Source organism: Lutra lutra, chromosome 7, assembly GCF_902655055.1.
Source record: "Lutra lutra chromosome 7, mLutLut1.2, whole genome shotgun sequence".
Taxonomy (NCBI): Eukaryota; Metazoa; Chordata; class Mammalia; order Carnivora; family Mustelidae; genus Lutra; species Lutra lutra.
Window position 1 is genome coordinate 38,053,001 of NC_062284.1, and position 11,159 is coordinate 38,064,159.

Genomic DNA, 11,159 nt, shown 5'->3' on the forward strand with positions numbered 1-11,159 from the left:
TGCATTTTAACAAACCTGTTTGATGTCAACTCCCAATGATAGCAAATTCTACTTCATAGACAGTGATTCAGAGCAAAATCTGAAACCTCAAATCATGATAAATCCATTTCTGAAATTTTAACATTTCTGATAACAAAATTTTTTTAATGTAAAAGCACTAAGTAGAAGGCCTGTGCTTCAGTAGACTGCTTACATCTACAATCAATCTAAACCAGCGGAGCTTAAAAGCTTCTATGTAAAAGGACCCCTTCTTCATAAGGATATGGGGACACTCTCTTTGCACCACCTCCATTTCATCCAAGTAAAACCTCTGCTGACCCTGATCCAGGCTGCAGTCCCTTTGCTCTAGTTATCACCATGCATTCTGTCACTCAAAACTAAGTTGAGCACAGCAGTGCAGCTACTACATTTTCTACTGCACAGTATTCTACTGAAGGTATCCAACTGAAGATCCCCATAACCCTCCCCTTGCCAAATCAAATTACCCTTTCTTCATTTACATTTTCCTTGTTTTATCCCAATTTCTTGAAACATCCTCCTTGAAATCTGTTTATATGACAATAGACTCTACCCACCTCTTCCTATTTAACTCTATACAGATTCTCCATATTCTCTTGCTCCTTTAAATAGTATAAAATCAGGTTTTTCAGAGTTTAGTCCTCAGCCCAGCACAAATTGTTCCCTAAATGACAGATCTAATATATTCCACAGTCTCAGCTATCAGTTCTCAATAGCAGCCTATAAAATCATCAAATATTAATCTCCAACCCGGACTCCTCAACTAAATTCCAGCCTGTCATCTCTTAACTGCTGAAAAGTGCTATCTGGATATTTAAACTCACGTCAAATTCAGTATTTCAGAACTGAACATAACCTTCTCCACAAAAATTAGCCCTACAGCATTATTCATAACAACCAAGAAGTGAAAACAAGCCAAATGTTCATCAACTGATAGATGAATAAATAAAATGACATATTCATACAATGAAATATTATTCAACAGTAAAAACTGAAGTACTGATTCATGCTAAATTGATGACTCTTGAGAACATTATGCTAAGTGAAATAAGTCAGTCATATATTGTATGGCTCTATTAATATCAAGTGTCCAGAATAGGCAAATAATCCATAGAGACAGAAAGTACATTCATGGTTGCTAAGACTTGTGGGGTGGGGAAAATGGGGAGAGATTACTTAATGGGTAATGGGTTTCCCTTTGAGAAGCTGAAACTACTGTTCTGAGATTAGTGTTGATGCTTGTTTAACACTGTGAGTGTACTAAATGCCACTGAATTGTACTCTTTAAAATAATTTAAATGGTGAACTTAATGTTACTTTAACCTTACTTCAGTTATAAAAATTAGTCTGTCTCTATGGATTATTTGATACTACAGGGTTTCAGTTAATCATTTTTTAATACAAAGGAGCTCTGAAGGTAAAGTTGGGAAGGGAAGAAAAAATGGTAACAATAAAAATTTTTTTGCAACAGAAACTTCAAGGAATAACTTTCAAAGTACTACCCACATTCAATCCAGATGGAGTGGAAACAGCTGAAAATAGAGAGGCAGGGAGGTTTAATATATGTGTTGGAAAGAGGTGGAACTCTGTATATTTAATGGTCCAAATTAACCATTAACCTTCAATATACTATCAGAATCCATAAAAACAATTCTAGTTTTTTATTTTCTTTCTTGAGTAGTTCTAGTTGTAAAGATTGACATTTTACGGCTTTTATTGTTTCCTGGAAATCTTCAAACAACATCTTATTACTTTTAAATAGAATAAAACTCATTGTATTTTACAATTACTATGTAAGACTACAGAATCCTTTTATAAATCTGAGATACATTATGTGATTTTAGTTGATTTTATTTTTCTACCACTTGAAATATTTTGCTAATTCCATCATCCTAGGTATTACCTTACCATTGCTAAACAAATATTCCCAACTATGCTTACAAGAAAAACAAAATAATAAGAAATTTAAGAATGATTTAATTGCCCAGGATAATGCAACAATGAAATAAATCATCGCTATGCTTTATCTTTCACTTTTCTTATCTTTATTTTCTTATTGCTTTGCACAAAATATTGCATCAACTTTCTAAAAGATATATAAGACTGAAGACATCATCTTTGCAGTCTGCACCGAGAAGAAAAAACTTTACTTCTACCCTTTTATGTTGCAGTTCCTGGGGACCTGTGGATTAAACTAACAAAAAACAGAATAATAGGAGGAAAAGCACGTAATTTTTATTAGTATTTATATACACGAGAATTCACAAAAAAGAAGTAAAGCTCAAAGTGGTTAGACTCAAGGTCTTCTATACCATTTTAACAAAGAAAAGGGGATTAGAGCTTTGAGAGACAATAAATCATGGAGAAGTAACTAGAATATACATGGGAGAACTAATGGAAGATAAGGGTTATTATTCTCATTAAGTCTGCTTATGCAAATTCATCTTGCTATTAATTCTCCATCTCAAGTAGTAAGAGTCACTCTTCCTTTCCCTGGACAAGGGGGAAAACATCTTCAAAAAGGGATATTTATGCCTGGCTTTTAGGTGGGTAACAGGAGAACAGAAAACAGCTTTTGTTTCTATTAATTCTAAATTGCCATCTACTCAAAATAATCCTTAGGTCAAAGTGACATATGTTAGCACAGCATATGCTGATCTTCATTTGTCTTTAGTTTTCACTGGATACAGTTAAGAACTCAGAACTTTCATTTTCTGCCCATTTTGGAACAAAAGGAAACTGGCAGAGGTCACATTTCACCATTATTAGATGAACCTAAAAATGAAACCAAAGACAGATAGCAAGCACCTTAGACTTAATATTAGACAAAATCTGGGAAATCTCAGACTGAATCTTCAGAGGAGAGTAACCTGATACAGTTCATAGTTGGACAAGTGTTGAATGCAGGTATATATGATGGTGACTAGAAGGAAACAGATGATGTGGGAAATTTTTAAATTCACTGGATTGGTTATGCTAACTGGCATCTACAAATCTAGAACTGAAAATATCTTGCAATTATGAAGCAAAGAAGATCACCAGCTTCCCTTCAACAAAATTAAGAACCCTCAAAGTTTCGAAAAATTCTTTAAGTATTGCATTTAATGATACACATGCAAAAAAGCCCTGGAATGATAAGCTAGAATTTATCATTAGTATTTTAAATATCAAATCAATATTTATAAGATGGAAACATCCCAGGTTCACATGACAGCTGATAAGTAGTTAGTCACATTCCATGTTGCCCATTTCAAGTATATATACACCTTCAAAACCCGGAAAACAGATATAAAAATCTGGACAACATGGGACAGTGAAACATCCTAAGCTTAAAAAATATAAATCTACACAGAGCTTCAGAAAAGGAGAAAGAGTAGAACCAAGATTAATACAAAAATTGCAAGAATGGACAAAAGAATTTAAAATTTCTGTCAGGAATACAACTTGTGACAAATTTTTGTAAGTGTAGAAGTGGCTTAGTATTACCCAGCAAGAAATTTTCTTGATCTGGCAATATCAGGAAAAACAGGGTTGAACTTCTATGGATTTTCACAAATGAGAAGCAAGAAAAGTCAACTGCACATAATCTGGACTTCATACATATTTGACGAAGAAATACTTTTCCTAAGAAAAACTAGTTTTTCTTCTCAGCTCAATGCATTCCCAAGCATAAATGAATTCAAAAACCCTTTCAGGGGTGCCTGGGTGGCTCAGCCCGCTGAGCAACCAGCTCTTGATTTTGGCTCAGGTCATGAGATCAGGGTACTGGGACCAAGCCCTGCACTTAGCAGGGAGTCTGCTTGAGGATTCTTTCTCTCCCTCTCCCCCAACTTGCACACTCTCTAAAAATAAATAAATAAATCTTAAAACAACAACAACAACAACAACCTTGCATAAATTAACATGGAGAGCCGTATAATGAAAAAATTACAGGAGAGGTAGATACACTCATTAAGAGGGTCAGAACCTATACCGAAAGGAATGACTCAAAAATCACTTGCAAAGGAATGACACAGGAAAAGTTTAAATTACCAAGAAGACTCTTGCTCATGCAACTAGGAAAAGAACTTGTGGAAACCAGGGAAAGAATTTTGTCTAACCCTTCAACCACAACTTTTTTTGCACATTTTTTATCCTGAAAGTGGGAAGAATAAAGGAAGATGTTCTTTGTGTGCATATAAAAACTAGAGAAGTATGCATATTCACTGTAGGGGTGGTATGCAATTAGATGCAGGATTTATATTTGTTTTTCATGTGTCAATATATATATATAAAGGGATTATGTTTAAATTCTAATTAAAAGCTCTAATGAGTTGTTTTACATAATCTCTTTATTTTTCTATAAATTATATAATATTTATATAAAATAATTTAAAGTGTAAAAAAAAATAGTTCCTTTAAATCTAGATGGCGAATAGCAGTAAGCTATTTTTCCTGTTATGAGTTGAGTCCTTAAAAGAAAATTACTTTGTAGAAACGAATAAAAATTCCACATACACGTTTGATACAAATTACCAAGTATATCATTATTTATATCTTTAAAATAATCTGAGTGAGAAATCATATTTTTTTGAGTCCTCTGAAACAGGATTATATATTTAATTAGTAAACAGGTATAAATAAATATATCTCACCTTTCAAAAGTTACTTTTGAAGCGAAACAAAATATGTTGTCAATAATCTCCAATTTCCTGTCACCTAAAACTATAGTTTACTTTCTATTTACCAGAATTGTTTCTCCATTCAGATACATCCCCTGCTGAATTTGTACAGGGGGGGAAAAAAATCTTGGTATGGTTCTAAGTGTTCTCTTGAATAAAAAAAGCAAGTGTGGAGAGAGGAGTGTACAAAAATTATATGTTCTTTTCCTTTGCCTTCTTGTCTCCTACTAAAAACGCCAATTCAGAATAGTAAAACACTGGACTCAAGAAGCAGAACTGGACTAGACAGTGTTAACTGGTACAAATGGTTGAAATGGGAAGGCTGAGATTTGTAGTTCTCCAACATTTAACTAAGAACTTTCCTAATCACAGCTCACTACTGCTACAAGGGCCCTGAACAAACTTGGAAAGCAGGTGAAGTCTGTGACATCTCTGATGTCAGGCTCCAATGGCAATGGATGGCAGCAATTCAAAGTTCCCTAAACTCATAAGTTGGTCCTATCCAACTTTCTTTCACCCCCATTTCTAGAGGATTGCTCCCAGTGATTTCATTATCAGATTACTACAGGTTAATTCATGCCAATACTAATGCCAAAATATCACTCCCTACATTACTTGCTAATTGCAAAAGAAAAAGCTTAGCGTGGAAAGATAGTCTGTCACCGTTTTATTGGAGAGATCAAATTTAGGATTACTAATAGGGTAACATATAACCCTCCCTTATGTGCCTTCTGATGTTGTATAACGTGAAGTACATTGCATGACTTGAGTATTTTTGCCAAAAATAGTAAGCCTGATCTACACAAGCCTTCAGATCTAACTTCAAGTTTACAGAAAATACAGGGATAGAGGGTATAATTTAAATTTAATGAAGAGGAAACGGTCAGTAAAATACAGAATGGGGGTTATTCTACAAGACTACTGGTAGCCTGGTCTCTTCAAAAGGTCAATGTCATCCAAAAAAAAAAAAGAGAGAGAGAGAGTGGGGGGGGGGGGGAACTACACTAAATTAAAAGAAACTAACAGAAACAAACGTACATGATTGGATACTGGTTCCAAAATAAATGACTAAAAAGGACATTTTCGGGACAAAGGGGAAAATGTGAATACATACTACATATCTATATTAGACTGTAGAGAGTATACTTCAGTACAATTACAGTATTGTGCTTATACAGAAAATTGGTCTTATTCTTATGACATCCACATAGACACATCAACAGGACTTAGGTGTGAACTGTCATGATACCTGCAATGTGCTCTGAAAATGTTCACCAAAAAACATGTAAGATAAGCAGATAAAGGAAATGTGGCAAGATGGCAACACTTTTAAAACTAGGTGGTGTACATATGAATGTGCAAATGGGCTATTCTTCAATTTTTCAGTACGTTTGGGGAAAAAACATGAAAACTTCAGTAATAAAAGTTAAAAAGCTAAAAGCACAAACTCTTAAAAACAAAAATGTAAAAGGAGCAGTTGAGTATTTAAATTTTGTAGGTGAGCCTCCCTGCTTCTCCTCAGTCAGCTTATTCCCACAAAAGAAATATAATATAGTGAACTGAGCACTGAATGAGAAACCAGAAGACCTAAAGGTTCTAGAAATGGTTCTATCACTTCCTAGACATGACCTCATTAAAGACGTCTCCCTGAGGCTCTCTTTCCTCATCTTCGATACAGTTCCATAAACAGAACAGTCCAAAAGGGGTCTAGAGGTACAAATCAAGCGTACCGATGGCAGATACAAATGCAAGATACAATTATAACAGTATTTGTACTGATGTTTTAAACATTAACAGCACACAGCCCTAACAATTCTCCAAGTAAACCTGTGCCTTCCATGGCACAGCAAGTTTCCGCTTAGCCTGAGTTGTCACTAATCCCCCAAGGCAGGACTTATCACAAATGCTATGAGGTGGCTTTTGTACTTTAAAACTCTCCTCCTAGGTTTCAATTTTATGTCTAATGGCACTCAAAGACGTCAAATTCTTAAGACCCAGTCCAAATCTGAAAACAATGAAGTTTACATTCACAGAATTTTCAAAAACAAATCTTTGCAAACAAAGAGAACCCCTTGGACCAAGGTCTTCCCGTGCTTGCAGAAGCGGGTACCCTTTGAGGTTTCTCCTCTCTAGCAAGATTTCTCCTTAAAAGCCTTCAAACTTGAGCTAAGTTGGGAAGAACTCCCTCCATCTGTAGAGCAGGATAAAACCTCAGAGTGAGCTCATTCTTTCCGTCTCATTAAGTGAAACCTGAAAACTCGGTCAGTAAATTGTGTATCCAACTCCACGTTTCTCCTCAGGGCCCTTCTGTAGACAATAACGGGCAGAGCAGGGAAGTCCCTTTGACAAGAACGAGGGTGTGAGCGTGGGATGACTGGTCACCTGGGCGGGAGGTGGAGGGTAGGGGGGACAGGGGCCCGAGGCCCCGGATGTCTGGAAGTTCGGAAACCCTCCGGTCTCCGTCTACCATGAAGAGACTCCGGGGAGCGTTGTTGTTGGGGAAGCATGGGTCCCCGCCAAACATCAGCACAAAATGTACAGCAGACCAAGGGGAGCAGTGGGGAGGCAAGCCAAACCCAGGCTGGGGGCAAACAAGCGCACAGGCCCTGGGTGCCGAGGTGGAGGAGGTGCAGGAGGCGGAGGAGGCGAAGAAGGCGGAGGAGGAGACGGAGGAAGAGGTGGCGGAGGCCTGCGCGGCTCCGGCCTGCCGCACCAAGCCGTCTGCCGCGTCGCGCCGGGATCCCTCCCCCGCCGGGGCCGGCGCAAGATGGCCGTCCGGCCGCTGCCGCGCAGCCGGTCCCCTCCCCCGCGCCCTGGGCGCTCTCGGCAAACCGCGCCGGCCTCGACACCCCCGGCCCAGCGCCCCCGGAGTGAGGCGGCGCAGGCCGCGCGGGAGGGCCTCTGCCTGCTGCAGCGCGGGGCGGGCGGGGGCGGGGGGCGCTTACCGTGAGCGGAGCGGATCGGCCTGACTGGGGCCCTGAGGAGGAGGAGAAAGAGGAGGAGGAAAAGGAGGAGCACGAAAAACTACACAGCGGCGACGGCGGCGGCTCCCATTGCGGAGCAGCAGCTGAGCCGTGGGAAGGTGGGGGGGGTTTCTCGTGGAGCCGGCGCGCTGCCTCATGGGTAGGCTCCGGGTCAGCCTCCGCGCGTCCGGGTTCCCTTTCTTCTCGCCGACGCGGGAGGCGGGCGCGGGCATGTGCGTCGCGCCACAGGCCCTCGAAGGCCGGGGCGCCCCGCCACGCGCCCGCCGCGGGCGAGGGCCAAGGCTCGGCCTGGCGAGACTGTGGGTGGTCACCTGCTTGTTCCTTGCCGGCGGGCGGGAGGCAGCGATCCCGAAGTGGGGGCTGCACCGTAGGTGTAGGCATGGGAACGTGAGTTCCGGGTCCTCCCTGTGTGTAACAGCTAGTATTCGCAGGCTTGGAAAGTAAGAGGGTCTAGGAAGAGAGGCGCCATTACAAAGAAATACTGTGCAGGAGGGGCGAAGACCTACGCCAGAGGATAAGTAAAGTCGGGCTCTTTTAATAATTGGCTAATTTTCCCATATTTGTTTCAAACATACGATTTCACTTGTGTCTCCTTTAATTCTTAACTCTGCCATTTGGATCCCTGTAATCACTTTTTTAAAAAGATTAAGTGCATTTACAAAACACTTAGCAAGATACTGCCTGCATAAATACTTGCTACGTCTTATATGTTGATCTATCTGTAAGGGAAGTTTCCTCTCCCAGTTGTCTTCACAAGATCACTCTTGCTTCCTTAGATTTTAACACAAACCAGTCACTGCACAAACCCATCACTGAATTGTACTAATTCTTCCTGTTTGATTTAGTTTCTTCTTTCTCATCCAGACGTTCCTCCCAGCTTTTCTATGGTGTTTAACATTACAGTCACTTCCTTATTGAATACCATCCCCAAATCAATCTCACCAAAAGACCACTTAAATTATTCCGAGACCGGGAAAGGCTACAGGTAACCATGACCTAGAGTCCCCCAAACTGTGCCCGAGTTAATCTATCCAGCTTTCTCTTTCTTGCCCTGAAAGTAAGCTTTACAGGAAGAGAGAATAATCAAAATACCAAACTGGAAATCTAGAAGTTCAAAAATCTTGCAATATTCTTAAGTCATTGTAGCTCAAATATAGTTCTAATGGTTTGCAAAGCATGTTATGGTAATGAAAATGAACTGAAGATTTCACTCTGTGTTCTGTAGTTTGGTCCCAGGTGTAGAAACAGAAACTTAATGTTGTTAGACCCTAGAGCTAATTTAAATCGAGGGGATGATTCATGTCAACCAAACCTACTAGAGACTGATATACAAGCCAAAATTTAAATTTATTCCTTTTTTTTTTTTTTCTTTCATGGCAAGCATATCTGCCCTGAAGACCAGAAAATTCTGCGTGACACATTTTCACTCAAAGGAAACATTTACATGAGAAGCCAAATTATAAAAGATTTCCAATGAGTATGAAATCAACATGCATGGAGTAATTTAGATGATTTTTTTGATGACTCCATCCTTAAAACTTCTTCCTTGGCTGGTAGAACATGACTCTCTTGGTTCTCTTGACTTACTGTTCACACTTTCCTATCATTTTTTAAGAGTTTCTTTCTCTGACTTAACAATTTCCTGCCCCTTAACTTTCTGTACCTACTTTTTAAGTATCCTCACAGTACTTATTCTCCTTAAGTGAGGTCATGCTCCACATTCTTCCCATTTTAATCTTTTTTTAAAAGTAACGGATAGAGGGACGCCTGGGTGGCTCAGTTGGTTAAGCAGCTGCCTTCGGCTCAGGTCATGATCCCAGCATCCTGTGATCGAGTCCCACATCGGGCTCCTTGCTCGGCAGGGAGCCTGCTTCTCCCTCTCCCTCTGCCTGCCATTCTGTCTGCCTGTGCTCGCTCTCTCTCCCTCTCTCTCTCTGACAAATAAATTAAAAAATAATAATAATAAAAAAATAAAAAAGTAATGGATAGAGTTGATTGTCCAGCTTCCATTTTCACCTCTCCATTGTGCTCACCTATGTAATTTGGGTGGAATAACCACTACCCACCCCTAATTCCAAGAGTGGTCCAGCCAGCCTAAAACTACTAGAAATACCCTTACTTCCCTTTGAACCAGTTTTTGTTTCAGAAACCAATCAGAGTGAAGCCCAGGATTTTTGTTTGACTGTGGGAAAAAAGAGATTTTTCTTTCTCTGGATTATATGGCCTTGACATTAGAATGTGAATACTGGAAGAGCTACAACTTTTTGTCTACTACGGAGAGCCAACTGATGATAAAGCTAACAGGTGGAGGAGGAAGGACTGGGTGAATCAATCTTAGAGAAAGAAACACAATCTCAGACCATCATAAACCTCCAAATCAAACCCGATCTGAACCCTATGCTACCTCTAGACTTCTCTGTTATATGAGCAAACAAATTCCCCTTTTCTTTTTAAGCTGAAGGGGTCCAGAATAAGCCTCTGTGACATAAAAATTATTTTTAGCTGAAGGCATTTGAGTTTCTGAAATCTCTTATCTGCCTGAAAGCAGAGCCTCCCAAAAGAACTCAATTGTCATAAATCTCCTCCCAGGCAGCAACCAGAGATGATTGACTCTTATCACCAGAGACAATGAGAATTGTCACCACACCTAAAGAGTCATTGTGCCAAAACTATCATATCTCCCATCTATTTTCCTAAGGGCCCATTTATCTTTCCTAAATGTCATTTGTTTTCCCATAAGTACACACTCTCCCCCACACCCCTTCCACTAAGTCATTTGTTTTCACATAAGTGCCCTCTCCCCTCCCGTCCACCTATTAAAATTGTATATAAGCCCCAATTTCTAACCACTCCTTTGAGTCACATATCTTGGTAAACTCCCTCACATAGTATGTGATTAAAATCTGTCTTTTCTCTTGCTAACCTGTCCTTTCATCAGGTTTAATTCACAAGCCCCCAAAAACTAAATCTAAGAGGGTAGAGAAAGGTTCTTCTTTCTGACAAAGCCAATTGAATTGGGTTTTCTGTTATTTACAAGTGAAAGCATCCTAACTGTGGTGGAGACAATGATAAGTACTCACCATCTTACTTTCCTCTTGTATACTCAGGAAACCCACATTTCCTAGTTCCTTTACTTCTGTATCAGGCCATGTGACTGTATTTGGCCAGTGCAACATAGGCAGTGATTTCCCAATCTAAGCCTGACCATTAAAACCTCCAGTGATTTATAGGTCCTTTCTGTTTTTCACATTTCAGTGGTCGCATACAGAAAATTCTGAGGAACTAGGGGATGGCAGTAACATTGGATGGAAGAACCACAGGTCTTAAATAATTGCACAAAAGCACATCTATTACACAGATCCTCCCTGTACTGATTAGAGCACACGTAAACCTTTACTGGGTTCTGAGTTTTGAGGGTTGTTTGCTTCTAAATTCACTAACCCTGATTAATAACAGAAATAGTGGCCTACTGTAACAAAAAAATCTAAAATATGCA

General features: G+C 39.6%; 1 protein-coding gene across 11 annotated transcripts in view; it reads right to left on the minus strand.

Moving 5' to 3' along the window:
* Positions 1-7,831, minus strand: part of ZNF280D (zinc finger protein 280D) — a 132,796-nt gene extending 124,965 nt beyond the window's left edge. For 6 of the 11 annotated variants that reach the window (XM_047736399.1, XM_047736408.1, XM_047736406.1 and 3 more), the window contains exon 1: positions 7,625-7,719. The gene's annotated coding sequence lies outside the window, so the exon portion shown is untranslated. Of the gene's footprint in view, positions 1-7,624 lie in introns of all 11 variants that reach the window. The other 5 variants (XM_047736401.1, XM_047736400.1, XM_047736404.1 and 2 more) reach the window with 4 other exon arrangements.
* Positions 7,832-11,159: the final 3,328 nt, after the last annotated feature.